Genomic DNA, 18,299 nt, shown 5'->3' with positions numbered 1-18,299 from the left:
ACCTCAGCCCAGCCAAACTGCATACTCTCCTAGGCGTGGGACTGGCTGCTACCTCGTCAAACTGGCCCCCTCAACCCAATGAACTGGGGAGCTGCATACTCTCCAAGCATAGTTTACGGTATTCACACACTATCTGAGATATGTGGTTGCACTCTATCTGTATTAGCAACGGTACCATGCTCTGTATTCTGTATCTGTATCTGTCTGTAATATTTTCACAGGGATCTGATACTATATATTTACATATATACTCTTTTACTGTTTTCATCATGTTTCCAAAATAACCATAACACTGTAATTCTGTACTGTAAGTATTATAATATCTGTAACATCTTGATGCTATAACTGTATAATCTATCTGTATCTTCTATCTGTACAATCTATCTGTATACTCTAAGTGTTATTGCATTTACGAAAAACATAACATTCGGTAAATACTATATATACTGATCTTAATAAACATTTGTATACTGTCATATATATATATATATATATATATATATATATATATATCTGTCTGTGTAATCATTTGAATAAAAACTGTATATGTATACACATTCTGTCTATATAAAATCTATAAATATCTAACTATATCTTACAACTTGATATACTGAAAAACTGTATAAAACTCCATATCAAATAATATCTACTCAGGTCACACATACTTTAAAATCACATATTCTGTAAAAACTACACAAATACTGGTATACATACATGTTTGTAAAATTTCTATTAATATATTCAAACTTTCTAGCATAACATATTTCCCTTACCTAGTTTCTGAAAAGCCTTCACTGAACTTTGGCCCTACACCCGCAGGGTTCTCCACTCAACACCCTGAAAACGACATCCCCCAAAACAAAACATTAGTATTTTCCTGCATACAACATTTTCTATAACTGCAGGGAAAACATATTATAAATAAATCACCTTACCCTGAGTTTGGGATGAATTCCAAACTAACTCCACCAACGATCAGCTTTAGCAGACTTGTAGAGAACTTCGTCAGGAGCGTCGTGATGGCCTCAGATCTTCAATTCGGCGAGCAACGGACTCAGAATCGAAGAGAGAAGGAGTGGGAGATGTTTTATAGAGAGAGAGAGAGAGGAAGTTTTTGCGCTAGTTTTCTGTTGAAAAATCCGAGTTTTCACTATTTGTAGCCCCGGATTCGTCGAAGAACTTCCTCCTTCGTCGAAGAATTTTAGACTACCCTAAAAACCACTCTCGGGTTTTTCGCGTTGACAAAACTTGTTCTCGTCGATGAGTTCCTCTTATATCCTCGTCAACGAATCCCCTGTCTTCGTCGACGAGATGTTGAAAAATTCCTCGGGTTATTACACTATGGATATATGATCCTATTTCCACTCTGGGATAAAAAGTGGCTGCAATTGAACTACTGGCCTCTGGTGTTCAGTTTTTACTTGCTGGCACGTCAAACACTATGCTACATACTCAAAAATCTCCTTCTTCATACCACTCCACCAATAAGACTCTCGTAGATCCTTATACATTTTCATGCTGCCGAGATGAACTATGTATAAAGATCTGTGAGTCTCTTCTAAAATGGTCTTCCTGATATCAGCATTAGTAGGAACACATTGTAAGAACCTGAACCATGATATATGGGTTTATTGTGTAAAAGAAGGGAAAAATGGAATGGGCACGGACTTCGTTGACGAGGCCACAATTCGTCGACAAAGGTAGTGAACTTCTCGTCGACAAAATTCAGAGGCTCATCGACGAGAAGAAGCCGAGGGGTTCAGGAAAATTTAAATATCAGGGTTCATCAACGAAATCACTGTCTCATCGATGAAATCCCTGAAGACCTCATCGACGAGGACACCAACTCGTTGACGAAATCCTCCGGGTCAAAGGCTTATAAAAGATCTTTTGTGGGTTACTTCTTGGCTAAGTTTGGAAAATTCTCTCTTTCTCTCTCTCTAAGATTCGAAGCTCTCTCTCTCTTTCTTCTATTCCTTCGTCGTTTGTCTCCAGATTCACAAATCCAAAGTTACTGCAAGGATCAGTGAAGGATTCTCTACGTTTCTAGCGGATCAGAATCTTATTTGGAGCGATTTCGAGTTTCAGGCCAAAATCGAGGTAAGGCACGGTTTTCATTTCTGATTCAGTATATGTATAGTAGTATGGATTGTAAGTATGTTTTATACTAAGGTTTGTAGGTTTTGGAGTCTCGGTTCGTAGTTTTGAGGACCGTAAAGTTCATAGTTGGAATTTAGGTTAAGGTAAGGGGATTCTGTTTATATTAGTCCATTTTCAAAATCAAGATCAGTAAACTTGTAGGCTACGATCGTGTGTATGTTATGACTACTTATTTGGGGAAATCTATCGAGTAAAAACACGGGATTTTTGGGTTGCATTTTTTCGAGAAAATTGGGGATTTCGGGTATCATCTCTATTTTGTTTGGAAAACTATTGTTTGCGTTAAAAACTTTATTATTGAGGTGACCGTAATCCATATTTTCATAAATTGTATACTTGAAATTGTAATTGATATGATTTGCCGTAAACCAAATAAGTGTGGTATGTATGAATGTATGTATTTGTTCCAGATATTTGTAAAATAGCTATGTGGCGGCTAATTACCGTACGCTAAAATGTATAGGGACGTGAGTTCCAAAATGATTCCAGGTTTTGTGAAATCGGTTAGGGGCGTCTAATTACCGTACGCTGAGAGTGACCAGCTCTATATCCGAGGGTGTGAAATATCACTAGTCTAATTCCGGTTAGTCACCGAAGTGGTGTGAGCTATATACTACATCGTATGTTGCAATGGATTCACAGTGGGCCTACGTTGTCGCAGCGTAGTTGTGTATATAGCAATGCAATTGTGGTGAGACTAGGTGACCTTTGTGTAGTTGTGTATGTAACAATGGATTCACTATTGGGCTTGAGTCGTAGATCTTCGTAGTTGCATATGACAATGTAATTGCTGTGAGACTAGGTGACCTTGTGTAGTTGCGTATGATGCAATGGATTCACCATTGGGCCTTGATCGTCACAATAGAGTTGTGTATGTAACAATGTAATCGCTGTGAGACGAGGTGATCGTATGTATGTATGTATGTATGTATGTTGGGTATCGTACTGGAATGGTTTTCTGAAAATACTGGAATTGTATGTATTTGTATGAAACTATATGAATTGTTTCAAACTGTATCGTATGTATAGTGTTATGAAGTATGTAAAATGACACTAGTATGCCACACACTGATATAAACTGTTTTCTTCCTTATTGAGAGGTGTTTCACCCCGAATGTACGTACAATATTTTTCAGGGACTTCAGGTAGCGGTAAGTAGCATCCTAGCGTCTGGAAGCAAGGGTGTCGTAGCTACTGCTAGTATCGTCTAGGTAGGAGTTTTGGTATCCAGGTCATCAGGATAGTTTTGTAGACACCTAGGGTATGTTTTGTATTATAGGAATGTATATCCTAACTTGTATAGTATAGACTCTGGTATGATACTGGTTATGTATAAAAGATCGTATTCCGCTGCGTATGTTGATGAGTATGGATGTTTGTATGTATGTATATAGGGCATCCGTGTACCCCACGGGGTCAGACCCTCTTTGTATGATGTATTATGTATGTTTTAATTGATATAGAGACAGGTTAGGTTATTTAAATTTGCCCTCGGGTCCCATTTCCGGGTTTGGGGCGTGACACACATAATCTAGAACGGAACCGTAGAGCTCCGTTATATGTAATACAAAATTCTTCTCCTTGACCACCCTGTACCCTGACCATTACCTTTACTAATTCTGGATCCTCCTTCTGAACAGCTTTAATCCTCTTCTGTAGAGTAGGCTGCACCACTAAACTGGCAATACATACATGAGGATCACTCTTGATCACATTTATGTTGAGTCTCTCCAGATCCATCATGATTGGATACTGAATCTCCATAGCTGCCAGCGCTGGTCTCATAGACTTCCTGCTCAACGAATCAGCTACCACATTTTCTTTTCTTGGGTGGTAACTGATAGTACAATCAAAATCTTTAATAAATTCCAACCATCTTCTTTGCCTCATGTTCAGTTCCTTATGAGTGAATAAGTACTTTAAACTCTTATGGTCGGAGAAGATTTCACATCACTCGCCATACAAGTAATGCCTCCAAATCTTCAATGCATGCACTACTGCAGCCAATTCAAGATTATGGGTAGGGTAGTTCTTTTCATATTCTTTTAACTGCTTAGAAGCATACACTACCACCCTATCATGTTACATCAATACACAGTCAAGTCCCTTCGAGGACGCATCACTGTAGATAACATAATGCTCACCCCCTGACGGGATGATCAGTACTGGTGTCGTGACAAATTTTTGCTTCAATTCTTGGAAGCTTTGCTCACAGCTATCGTCCCATTCAAATCTGATATCCTTCTTAGTCAGTCGCATTAGAGGTCCTGATAACATTGAGAATCCCTTAACAAAATGATGGCAATAACTAGCCAATCCTAAGAAACTCTTGATCTCTTGGACGTTCCTCGGTCTAATCCAATTCACTATCATATCAATTTTACTAGAATCCATAGAAATTCCATCCCTTGAAATGACATGCCCCAAAAACACAATCTTCTCGAGCTAGAATTCACATTTGCTGAACTTGACATACAACTTATTTTCCCTAAGTGTCTGTAAGACTTGCCTTAAATACGTCTTATGCTCCTCATAGCTCATCAAATAGACCAGTACATCATCAATAAAAATAACAACAAACCGGTCTAAATATTGGTGGAAGATTCTATTCATCAAGTCCATGAATATTATAAGAGCATTCTTCAGACCAAAAGACATAATAAGAAACTCATAATGCCCGTACCTAGTCCAGAAGGCCGTCTTTGATACATCTTTTGCCCCTACCTTCACTTGATGATAGCTTGATCTGAAGTCAATCTTAGAATACACCCGTGTACCCTGGAGCTGATCAAATAAATAATCTATACGGGGTAGAGGATACTTAATCTTAATTGTAACCTTATTAATTTCTCTATAATATATACACATCCTCATGGACCTGTCTTTCTTCTTCACAAATAATACTAGAGCTCTCCACGGAGATACACTAGGTCGTACAAAACCCTTATCAAGTAAATCTTGCAACTAATTCTTTAATTCTACCAACTCTGCTGGCGCCATTCGGTAAGATTCTTTAAAGATCGGCGTTGTACCTGGAAGTAGATCAATGGGAAAATATTCCTCACGATCAGGTGGCAAGCCTAGTAGCTCATCTGGAAAAACATCTGTAAACTCCTTTACTACTGGTGTACTAGTAAGCTTCAATTCATTATCTGACATTTTCTTTACAAAGGCCACGAATCCCTGACAACCACTTCGGAGTAGTCTCCTTACCTGAATAATTGAAACTAACTAAGGTAAGGATTGCACTCGTGACCCTATTAACCTGAATTCTGATCTTCTTGGAGGTTTGAATATCACTTCTCTCGAACGGTAATCTATACTAGCAAAGTTAGCTGCTAGCCAATCTATGCCGAATATGACATCAAACCCGTGCATGTCTAGCACTATCAAATCAGCAGACAAAATTTTCCCCTGGATATCGACTGGACAGCCTCGAAGCACCCTACTACGCCTCACTGCTGACCCAGTTGGTGTAGTTACCAACAATTCGGTATCTAATAACTGTGTTTCTGCCCCATATAGTCTAGTGCACCCATAGACACAAACGAGTGTGTGGCTCCTGAATCAAATGATACAATAACTTTAAATGAAAGCATGCTAACCATACCTCTTAGCATCACCCTACGTCAAAGCAAAAACTCTAACTGGAGCCATATTCCTTTTCTGGCCTCCACGAGGTGCTTGATAGCCTCCCTTAGTAGGTCTAGGAACGGGAGCAACATCAATCTGAGCTTGACAGTCCCTCATCATATGCCTTGGCTCCTCACATCGATAGCAGATACCTTGCTCGGCATGACACTCACCCAGGTGTCTCTTCCCACAAGTCGGGCAAGCTGGAAAAGATTGCATACCCTAAAACCCACGATTCCCTGACTCCTGCCTCTGATCCCTCTAGTAGCCACCTCTCTTCCATGAACCATGACTGAACCCCTGCTGGGAACCAAAAGGCGTGGATCTCTTCCTATGTCTTTACTCCTCAGCCTCCAATCGCTCTCCAGCTTCTGCCATAGTTTCCTTGTCTACCAGCTCGGTAGAATCTTGCAATTTCAGTATCGACACTTGCTTATATAATTCTCTCCTCAGACCTTTTTCAATTTTCCTTACCTTCTTCGTCTCGTCTGGAATAATGTACGTGGCAAAGTGAGATAGCTTAATGAAACTCGCCGCGTACTGCTGCACTGTCTGTTGTCCCTGCTTCAGATTCAGGAACTCCTCAATCTTAGCTTCCTTGGACGAGGTTAGAAAATATCTATCGAAAAATATCTCCTTAAATTGCTCCCATATCATATGTATAGGCACTATCCTCTGCTACTCTAGGAGTTTCACTGTCGTCCACCATCTTTCGGCTTCTCCAGTCAGTTTATACATAGCGAAGAACACCCTCTACTCCTCAGTACACTATAGCACTGCAAACATATTTTCAATTTCCTGCACCCAGTTTTCAGCGATGGCAGGATCAGTTCCTCCTGAGATAGCTGGAGGATTCATCTTAATGAACTTCTCAATCGAACTGCCCTGGCTTGTAGATGGACCACCCTGCTTTCTGGAGTTCCTAGCAATTTCAGCCATGACTTGTTGAGCCACGCTGCGCAGTACTGCGTCCGAATCACCACCAGCAGCATCCGAGGGCCTAGCACCCTCATTACCACTAGCATGGGTGCTATTACCTCCAGGGTCCATCCTTAAAAGACAATAAAGTTAGCTTAGGACCCTATTACCGTAACATACCATCTAGTTAGTATATTATATCCTTAACTAATTCATCATCTTGATCTCAATTCAAGGTTCAATCCTGTAACTTAGATAGCCAACCCAACAATAGTTTACCATGACTTTCCTGAAATCGTCACCCCAGGAAAGACACACAAACCATTATAGAAATCCTGCATCTAGACTACAAACCAAACCTTAAATCCCCTTATCCTATACCCTGGTATTGTTATTGTTGCATTCTAGAGTCTATAGAACCTAGCATCCTAGGCTCTAATACCAAACTGTAATGACCTGCCTAATTTACTACACTATCAACCATATTAAACTTTAGTAACTTAAAATATAATAAAGTAAACAGAAACCCGTGGGTAACGAGGATACACCTGTCATACACAACGAAAACCTAAGCAGCAGTAAACATAAATTTCAACCTCCAACCATATAACACATTATACCAGAGCACCTACATTCCACCATATACTATTTAAATATACAATCCGCAAAGTCACCAAAAGATAAAACTAGGATCTAATACCAAAACCCAGCTGATCCTAGCTCAAATCTTACCCTCCTGGTGAGGTAGTAAAAACTGTCTCAACGGCGAGCTTAGTCTGCCTATCTTTCTGGGTTCCCTAAAATGGTTTAACCTGGGGTGAGACACCTCTCAGTAAGGGAAATAAACTAAATACAGTTGTGTGACAATATGAATATTTAGTGCTACAGTAAATATACAATACATGTCGCATGCTTGAAAACACTGATCATATCATAACTGAGTGAACATACAATTTCATGGTTTTACTAAATCATACTATATTTCATTGTTCATAAAATCATCTGATGTCACTAATAATTATGAAATTTACCCAAGATGAATAGCTAGCTAATGTCATGTATTACCCCCATGACGGGTTGTGCAACCCGAAGGCGGGACCCGACAATGGCTGGCCGATCACTGTCGAGTAAAAAATGTCTATAAGTATGATGGGCCCACCACACCCTAGTCTAGACTACCAAGTGGATGTTTACAACTCTACACTGAAAGCCACATCGACTATCCATCTCCCACCCCCTCTACTAGCAAGGGCGGTTAGCACAAGTTTGAACTGAACTAAACTGTATAACTACTTGAAATTGATCTGAAGTATCATCCAATTTCTGATAACATATAGTAAATGATAATATACAGTTTAACGTAAATAGATTGATAACATTTCTGAATTTTGTAATAACATAAATAATTACGGCCTTGCGCCGATTACATTCATAACTGCGGCCTTGTACCGAAAACATGCATAACTGCGGCCTTACGCTGGCTATCAATCACGGCTTTGCGCCGAACATATCATACATACTGATTTGAGTAAATATACTATTTATCATATAATCTGAAATCATAGTTTATTGTATGATCATGTTATTCCTGAAAGTAACCGAAACATGTTTTTTTTGTAAAATTTGCTTAACAATAATACAATATACGCAAAATAATATTCAAGCCACACAATTATTGAATAAGATCATCAATTCTGTTCTAAAATCACATTTCCTGACATTTCATACTTAAAAATATATATTCCTGTGGAACAATAGTATTTTCCCAAATATACATTTTCACAAGTATACTTATATATAATACATGCTTTATGAAAAATTAATCTGCTATTAAATAATAATGATTTTCATGGAAAATTACTACTTTAGTTTACTCCATTACCTGATCACTGAAAAGCCTCTATAATGTCTAGTCCTTCACCCGTAGGGTTCCCCATTCAATACCCTGAAAATAATATCTCCCTAAACGAAACTTCAGTATTTTTTCGAGTACTGCATTTTTTACAACTCTAAGAAAGCCAAATACTAAATAAAAAGTCTTACCCTGAATTTGATGAAGTCCAAGTTAGTCCCACCAACAATCCACTCCAGCAGACTTGGAGAGAAAATTTTTAGGAGTATCGTGGCGGCCTCGAATCATCGAACCGGAAAGAAATCGACCTAAAATCTTAGAAAGGAGGGGGAGGGGGCGAACATGAGAGAGGAGGGAGAGTTTTCGCGTGATTTTTTAGAGAAAGATCGAGTTTAGACTATTTATACACCTGTACTCGTTGATGAGCCACGTCACTTCATCGACGAGGCCACGACGGAAGTTCGCTGACGAATGGCTATTCCTCGTCGACGAAATTCAGAGCTGAAAATAGCCTCTTGGTAACTTCTCATCAATGAGACACGTGTCCCCATCGACGATCCCCTCAAGCGTGTTCATCGACGAACGTGTTGCGTTCATTGACAAGACTTTGTTTGAATTCCAAATCCATTTCTTCGGGTCTTTACACATGTAGTCACTCATATGCTTCAACTGCATATGCCACAAGGTATTTGATTCATATTCAACAATTGCAGCTCCACCTACAACCGTAACACCCCACAGTACATAGATATTTCCTAATATCTTTTCTCCTTTCATCACTATTGAGTTGCCTTCACACACTTTCATTTCTCCTTTTTCAGACTTGTAACAAAATTCATTACAGTCTAAAATACCCAATGAAATAACATTATTTCCTAGACCCTCAACATGTTTTACATCTCATATGGTTCTTACAACACCATCATACATTTTGATTTTGACATTTCCAATACCAAGTATTTTGCATGAAATATTATTTCCCATAAAAACACAACCAGTATTGATTGACCTGTAACTGTCAAACCACTTTCTATTTGCTGTCATGTGATAAGAGCATCTGGTATCTAGGATCAAAGAATCATCCATGAGGCACTTCGAACTTGATAAAATATATAGCATATCTCTCCCTCACGGCACTCTGAATCTTCTTTCACTACATTTGCAGATTTTGACGGACCTTGCTATTTTCAAAATTCCATTTCTTCCACTCCAGACATTCCGGTCTTATGTGCCCAATTTTACCGCACTTAAAACATTTCAAGTCCTTCTTCTTCTTCCCGGATTGCAACTGAGATTTGCTTTGGGACTTATGTCTCCCATGTTCTTAATTACTTTTCACAACAAGTCCTTCACCATGTGAAGCTTTATCGCTAAACATTTTTCTTTGATGAAAACCAAGCAATGCACTTGTCACCTTTTCCAAATTCAGGCTATCCTTGCTCCATGTAAGAGTTGTAACCAAATTCTCATAAGTTTGAGTCGTAGGTAGGGAATTTAATAGCATCAATGCTATGTCTTCTTTTTCGAATTTTACATGAACACTGGCCAAATCACTCACAATTTGATTGAAAATGTTGATATGTTGATTCAAATTTGAACCCTCAACCATCTTAAGCCAATACAACATTTACTTAAGAAAAAGTTCATTCGACAAAGATTTAGACATATACCGGCTTTCTAACTTTTACCACATAGCCGCAGGAGAATCCTCGTCCATCACATGATAGAGAACTTCATCGGCCAAGCACAAGCGTATTGTAGAAACAACTTTTGCTTCCAATTCTCTTCATGTTGCCTTATCCATTTCAACTGGTTGAACGCTAAGTAGAGCCTTAGCCATTCCTTGTTGCACAAGTATATCCTTGACTCTCCTCTACCATAAACTAAAATTTCCAGTTCCATTAAATTTGACAATGTCAAATCTTACAGAAGATGATCCCGCTGCCATGACAACAATCGCTTTGATACTAATTGTTGTGATATGTATAGGATAAGTAGGGTGCACAACGGAATAAAATACAACAAGCAAATGAAACACAACCTGGAAATGATAAGTAACAAGAACAACAACAAGATTTACGTGGTTCGGCAAAACCTACAACCACGGAAGTAATGACACACAAATTTCACTAAGGAAATGTCAAAATACACAATACACTTCTCAAAGATCTCTCTCATATCTCACAATACCCTCAGATAGGGATAAACAGACTTTCCTTTGGAGGTTTCCCTCCAATTACCCAACCACCCCAACGTTCAAATTCAAAATTTGAATTTCTTCTCGTAACCCAGACGCACTCGTCAACAATAACAGGGGATTCGTTGACGAGTCAAAGAAGCCCACTCCTCGACGAGTCTATCCTATTGTCGACGAGTCTTTAACTCTGAGATTTTCTGACTCTTGGTATCTACTCATCGACGAGCACAGGGTACTCGTCGATGAGTCTTCTGTTGCCAGCATAAGAAGACCTCTATCTCATGTTTTCTTTCCTTTGTTTGTGATTCCCACTGTAGTAACCCGGAAAATAATGGAATTTAAACAAAGAGGGAGAGAAAATAGAAACCAAAACAGAAGGAGGCCGTAGACTTCGTCAACGACATTGCATTTGGAGAATATATATATATATATATATATAGATATATATTATATGATATCATACCCTATTGGACTTGCAGCTACAGAGCACAGTACCGTTGTTACAAATACTATGTTACTTATTTAGTGCAACCACCTATTCAAATAATACGTGGTAAGGTCGACCACCTAGGCCCTTGAAGAGGTTAGGCTCCCCATCTAGATATGGGTTGAGGTGGGCAGCTCAACTGACGGAGTTCAGTGATTTATTCCTGGTTGGTCAGTCAGGGTAAATCCAGCCTACGGGCTGCACAACCTTGTCATGAAGGAGTGCAAGTCATGACACATAGATAGTTATAAGAAACAATTTTAGTTACTATTACATACGTATGGATTTACAGCAACATGGACTATATTTATGTACACTAGAAGTATTTGAATTATAACCATAATACTGTCATGTTAAGCAATAGGAAAATGGGTGGTGTATTCTATTATTTGTATTGTACTTTTGTACTCAGTTATTTATGTGTATATGAAAATAGATTTTATGATATATATATATAGTAGCTCATTTGCCACACACTAGCAATAATATATTTCTTCTTACTGAACGTTGACTCATCCCAGTGTTGATATATTTTTTCAGGTGATCCAGGTAGACGAGCAGATTAGGCTGGCAAATAGAAGGGCTTCAGTAGTGCCCTGTCAGAGAGCGAGTATGTTTTTGGGAGTGTTTTTGTACATCTCAGTATAGTTGAAGGAATTTTTGGGAAAACAGATATATGTGTATATTTTGGGGAAAAACATGGTAGCACTTTGGTATTAATATTGTATGATATGGACATGTTTATTCAGTTTATGCTTTTCGCTGCTTAGGTTTATGATTGAGTTTTTCCCCAGTATGGTATCAAAGCATGTAAAATATTATAGTATGGAAAAAAAAAACCCATTTAATTAAGCAGGTCGTTACACCCACCAAGTATAAGGGTCACATACAAATACAACATCCATAAATCAAAATACAAAATTGACCTCCTACCCCCTCCTTTTATATGGTTTAAATAACATAGTATAATACATATATATATATATATATATATATATTTGTATTATACTATGTTACATCTATTATGGCTGAAGCCACATCTAATTTCTTGCTTAAAATGTTTTTAAGTACTTAAAAAAATATTAATAATAAAATCATGTTAAGTCAAAAATATAAGTACCACCGCATAAAAATAAAATAAAAAAAAGCTATGCATGTTTAGCATTGGCCACCAGTTTTCATCCATTGCAGAAAAACCATTTCACGCAAAAAAAATGTTTAAATATAATAATAAAATATATTTTTTATAAAAAAATTAAAATATAATATTATTTTATCTGATTTAAAATAAAGTACTCTTAAAAACTTTCTAAAAACTTGAAATAATAACAAAACCTCAAAAAAAGTTTTCATTAATTTTCAACCTTCATCGCAACACATTTACTCTTGGAGTACTAAAGAGTGTATTTAAAACAATAATTATCAAACAATTTCCATTTTTCTATTATAATATCTTAGAAATTGTGTAAATTCTTTTGTTATTTTCATTTTTCTTATTAAAAAAATGTAACAGTAGAGCCACTAAACCGCCTAGTCCTCAAGATAAGAATTTTATATTAATTTAAGAGTGTATGATAGCAACCCATTACTCGATCGAGGGGGAGAAAAAACACGCATTCAATTAATTTTTCACTTTTTTTGTTCTAATTAAGAAATTAACCCAATTAATTAATGAAATTTCAAGTTTTAAAATTTTATTCTAATTCTTAGTTTATTTTTTTTTTTTAAAATTCACTTTAAAATTTTTTAATAGTAATATTGAACACTCAATGAATTAATTAGTGCATATATACAAATGTCATTTGCTATAACCTTTAAAGATTTAGATGACTAGAAATTATTAAAAAGTTAAAAGTTGTGTTGAGTGATGCTTAATTTACGCATCAAAGTGATTCTGAGCCACCGAAAGAATTATAACAAATAGCAACGTAATCAATGAGTTTTTTCTTGTTTAATAAGTTGATTGAAAGATATTGGGGGTTGAAATTAGAGCTAAAAATTTATTTGACTTTTCTATAATATTTTTTTTAGAGAGAGAGAGAGAGAGGCCGAGCTAGTAGTGTTGCTGCATTTAAAAAATAAAAAAAAAATGGAGAGCCAAATGAGCATTACTAGTATATTAAGGTGCCCATTTCTATAAATTAGATTATTTCAAATAGATGAGTTCTAATTTGAATTTTAAAATAAAAATTGAAGAAAAATTTGATTATATTAATCATGATTTTTTTTTGGTTTTTGGAGAATTATTTTCTTCTCCTACTTTCTTGTGTATTCAATCAATCTACAATACCTTAACTAAATATTTGGTATGCTGAAATAGAATAAAATAACAGTAAATCAAAATGAAAATTTGTACAATGAATATGTAAATTATAAAGATAAACTCTATTGCATTCCATTCAATTCTTGTAAACTAAACAAATTTATAAATAACTCTTTTAATTTCTTTCTGAATTAAATTATAAGATTGACCCTCCTCTCCTCCTTTGGTCACAATCCCATTGGGGTCAATTTAGGAAAAAAAAATTAATTACTTTACACAATCGTATACTAATCTTTTGTTTTGGCACTAATCATTCCCGCTCGAAGTTGGGAAAAAATTGCATTAATTCTATTTATTACATAATATTTAAGTACTTAAAATACTTGTTAAAGTCAAAAATACAAGTGGCACAAATATGAGGAAAGTCTTGTTTGGCATTGGTCACATGCAACTGCCAACTCTTTCAAAAAAGACATTTAAGAGGAAATCATTATTTTGCTCTTCAATGCCAAAAATGTGTACCAATATAATTCTAAAGCAAAAACAAATTTTGTCTTTGTACTAACCAAATTGACAGATTTCTAGGTATGAGATATACACTATGACTTAATATCATTGCTATTCTTAGTAATTTGTTTGGATGATATCATTCGAAAAAAAGAATCGAATATTTCAAAGTCTCGGTTTTTTTGCCCCTTATAGTGGGTGTGGAAATATAGTCGCGAAAATGGACTTCTCGTGAATGGATAATATTAATTACAACAGTTCGCTCCATTTTATTTTATTTTTTCCCTTTTTTGGTGCTCACTAATGATTGCTCTTGCATAATTCCATGCCATGTGTCAATTTCTGCATTGCCTAGTTGTATTATTTTGTAGTTTTTATCGATATTTTGTTTTAATTTGAGTTGGCATTGTGCTCAATTTGATTATTAGGTAGCTTTTGACTCGTTGGCCATGTGTGGGCTCTCATGGAGTAAAATATTGAATGTCCTTATGATCGAAGATGTCAAAGAAGATTGATGCTCGTTGAAGGTTTTTGTAGGTAGTCGAGGTAATTAATTAATTAATTTTATGGAGGGATTGTGCGAGGCAACATGACTATTAAAGAAGAAGAAGTTATTAGTCAGCCCCCGAGCATAAGCTCGAATGGTAAGGACGGAGTCTTGCATGCCACTTGATGGAGAGGTTGAAAGTTCGAATCCTGCCATTTCGAGTGCACATTCGCGATTTACTCCTACACGTGTGGAGGGCGTTGTGCGTGTGAGGGTGAGATTAGTCTCTCTCGCCGGTCTCGTCAGGAGACTGGGGACTTTACATGAAAAAAAAGTTAAATAATCAAAATTTCTTCGTATTTTCTATTAATATCAAATACTGTTAATAATAATTATGATTAAAATAAATAAAAAAGGAAACACTAATAATGTGTGCAACCACATATTTTCTCAATATATCTTTAATTTTTTTCTTAAATTTTTCTTGACAACTAAATATGAATTTCTTCATCTATATATTTATTATATAATATATATTTTTAACTCTGACCCATTTGTATAGCTTTGGAACAAATTTTGTGGTTCATGCAGCTCTTATTAATTAAAAATAAAATTAATTTAGCTGTAAAATAAAGTCAAAAATTACTGGCTGTAACATCTACCCCTAGGGTAAAATTTTTCACTGGCAGCCACATGCTTTGTCTAGTAGATATCATCTCATGTTATTCATCTTCTTATTAATTAATTGTAAATCATCTTGTGCCTATTTGTTTCCCCTACTCTTTACTTAGGCTTTCATTTGTTAATTTGATTCATGTCTGATTTTTTTTTTTTTTGGGGTGTGTTTGGGAGCTTGGAATTAAAGAATTGGATTTATATTTATGTTACTTTCGGTAAATTTAGAATAATTTTGTGTTATATTTTGTTTAAGCTTACACAACTTCAAATCGAGGTCTCAAATTCGACGCTCTTAAAGCAATGTTAGAGAAGTTGCATTGATTTGTTGGTTGGAAATTTTTTTGAGAAATATTTCATGAGGTTCCGCTTTCAACTTCGAAAGCATTAGGCAAAGCAAAGGATAACGTGAAAGAATTTATTTATTTTTTTGTTTAGTTATTAAGAAAATAAAACTATAGTAATTGCATCAATGTAAAAAATTGACTTTACACGTAAATTTTTATTAATTTTTAATCATATTTAAGTAAATTTTTATTTACAATAATATTAAGTTTAAAGAGAAGATACAATGAAAATTTTGATTTAATTTTTACATTTTTAATGAAAATTTGATTTCTTTGTGATTTGTATTTATTTTTTTGCTTCAAATAAATCTTTAATTCATACACTTTATAGTTTTCGGTAAATATTGTGATGATCGATAATATTAGAAGGTAAGTAATAATCATTTTCTATTAGCTAGTAACTGTTGCGGTTATCCCACATCGATTGTGAAAGGGGTTGGTGGTCAGTTATTAAGTGTGAGGGAAAGTCTCACTGCTTGAACTAGCTTTTAGGGTTGAGAATGCTCTAAACCATCTAACATTAACTTTCAAAGAATAAATAAAATATAATATTGAGACTGCTTTTTAAAAATGTGATTTAACACTGAAATATGATTTTTTTTTTCATATTTTGTCTCTATATCAAATTAAATAATTAATAATAAAAATATTTAAATATAATTAAAAAAATAAATGTTAAAAATATGCATAATCAATCTACTTATTCATTCATTAGCCATAAATTTTATTTTCTTTCTTATTTCTTTGCCAATCAAATATAAAAAAGTAAATTCCTTCATATATTTTTTTCCTAATATTATTTTTCTTTGACCTAAAGTTAAGCACCTATCAAAACCATACAGACATGACATTACGAAGCAAATCTTAATAGGTATTCAACAAGTAAACATGTTCCTTTCATATCTAAGAAAGAACAAAGAAAGTAAAATTTACATATTAATTTTTTTTTAATCCAAGTTAGGGAAAATTCTTAGATAGATTCAATCCATATTTACAAACATAAACAAGGCCAACAAAAAAAGTATATATCATATTTGTTATAAATTCTATAAAGAAGCTCAACATGTTAGCTACTTAATCATATGTGATTATTATTCATTCATCAAAGAATTTTTTCAAAAACCAACTCATCGAACACGTGCATAAAACCTTTTTCTTCCTACAAGACATGTGTTAGCAACTTAAGGGATAGTCTCTTACCAAACACAAGTAAATGTTTAATATATTTGGATGACAAAAATCTTTTAAATGAAGTGGGTAGGTGTGATTGGTTGCAGATAAGAGTGGACTCATTATGCCGACCCTCCTATTATGATTTTCGGGATTATACCCTTTTTTTGCAAGGGGCACATTGTGAAACAAAGTTATTAGTTGTAGAAATTGTGGAAAGGAGGGAGAAGGAGATGGACATGAATGCACAAGTATTGGAGAGAGAGAGAGAGAGAGAGAGAGAGAGGAGTTTATTAAGTGTTGAGAATTCCACTTGTGAGTTTGTTTTACATTAAAAAAAATGAGTGGATGATGGGTGCTTATGTAGTGATTCAAAAATAATAATAATAATTTAAAATTAAATTAATTAAAACTTTATTATTATTAATTAAATAATATAATATATTAATATAATATAATATTATAATATATATATATATATATATACATCTCAAATCTTCCTGAGAAATCAGGAAGATTGAAATTCAATTCCAAATAGGGAGCTGCACCCAGCTCTTTCTCTCTCTCTCTCTCTCTCTCCCTCCCTCTCTCTCATCACGCTCTCTCAACTCTCTCTCTCCTCAACCACTCTTCCTCTCTCTTCAATTTTTTCTCTGATCTCAGCCGATTGAAGAACGAAAAATATCTTTGAATTCCATTCTCAGCAACCAACATTTTAACCGGAGTGGATTTGTGATTAGGACGTCATAAGCACCACTCCTAGGATAAGGTGAACTCACACTCTCTCTTCAATTTTCTTCCAATATTCAGCCAAATTGACGATCGGACACTACTACAGGCTCTCGGCTTCAATTCTCATCAATTTAATCGAAGTAGATTTTTGATTTGGGGATCCTAAACACCACTCCAAGGTTAAGGTGAGGAGTACAAAATATTTAAGTTATTTTAGAAATTCATTCGGTTAAATAATGGTATATAATTATTGGAATACTGTGTATGGATTTCTGAGTAATTTTATGGGTATGAAAATTGCGGTTTATTTATTAAATTGTAGTATTTGATTATATTAGATTTTTGGAGATATTCTTAGGATTAAATTAAACTACAGGATTGGATTATATTAAATTTTTTGAAATATTCTCAGGATTAAATTAAACTGCAGAGATTTGATTAAATAAAATTTTTGGGAAATATTTGGGAATCAGGTTAAATTGTAGGGATTTGATCATATTTGTGTTTTTAAATATGTTAGAAATTAAATTTAAATATGGAAAGTGGATCATATCCATGTTTTCTTTAGAATTTAATCGGTTAACGGGAGCGTGTGAGGCTAGGGATGTTAGGATAATAATTATTCTGAGGTTGAGCTGATTAAACTAGGGTGTGTGAATATAGGGATTTGTGTGAACGCCACAAGCACTGCTTTAGGATCTCTGCAGGCATTTCTCTAGGAATCACGCAAGGGGAATAAATTAGGTTAGCTTATTTTCTAAAGCTTTACCATTTAAAACAGAGATTTTAAGTATCGAAATGTTATACATGATTTTCTAAATGGTTAAGCATATGAGAATTTTGGATTATTATGGTTATAAGTATATTTGTG

The sequence above is a fragment of the Malania oleifera genome, chromosome 11 (genome assembly GCF_029873635.1).
Source record: "Malania oleifera isolate guangnan ecotype guangnan chromosome 11, ASM2987363v1, whole genome shotgun sequence".
Taxonomy (NCBI): Eukaryota; Viridiplantae; Streptophyta; class Magnoliopsida; order Santalales; family Ximeniaceae; genus Malania; species Malania oleifera.
Note: the sequence above shows the minus strand (reverse complement) of the source record.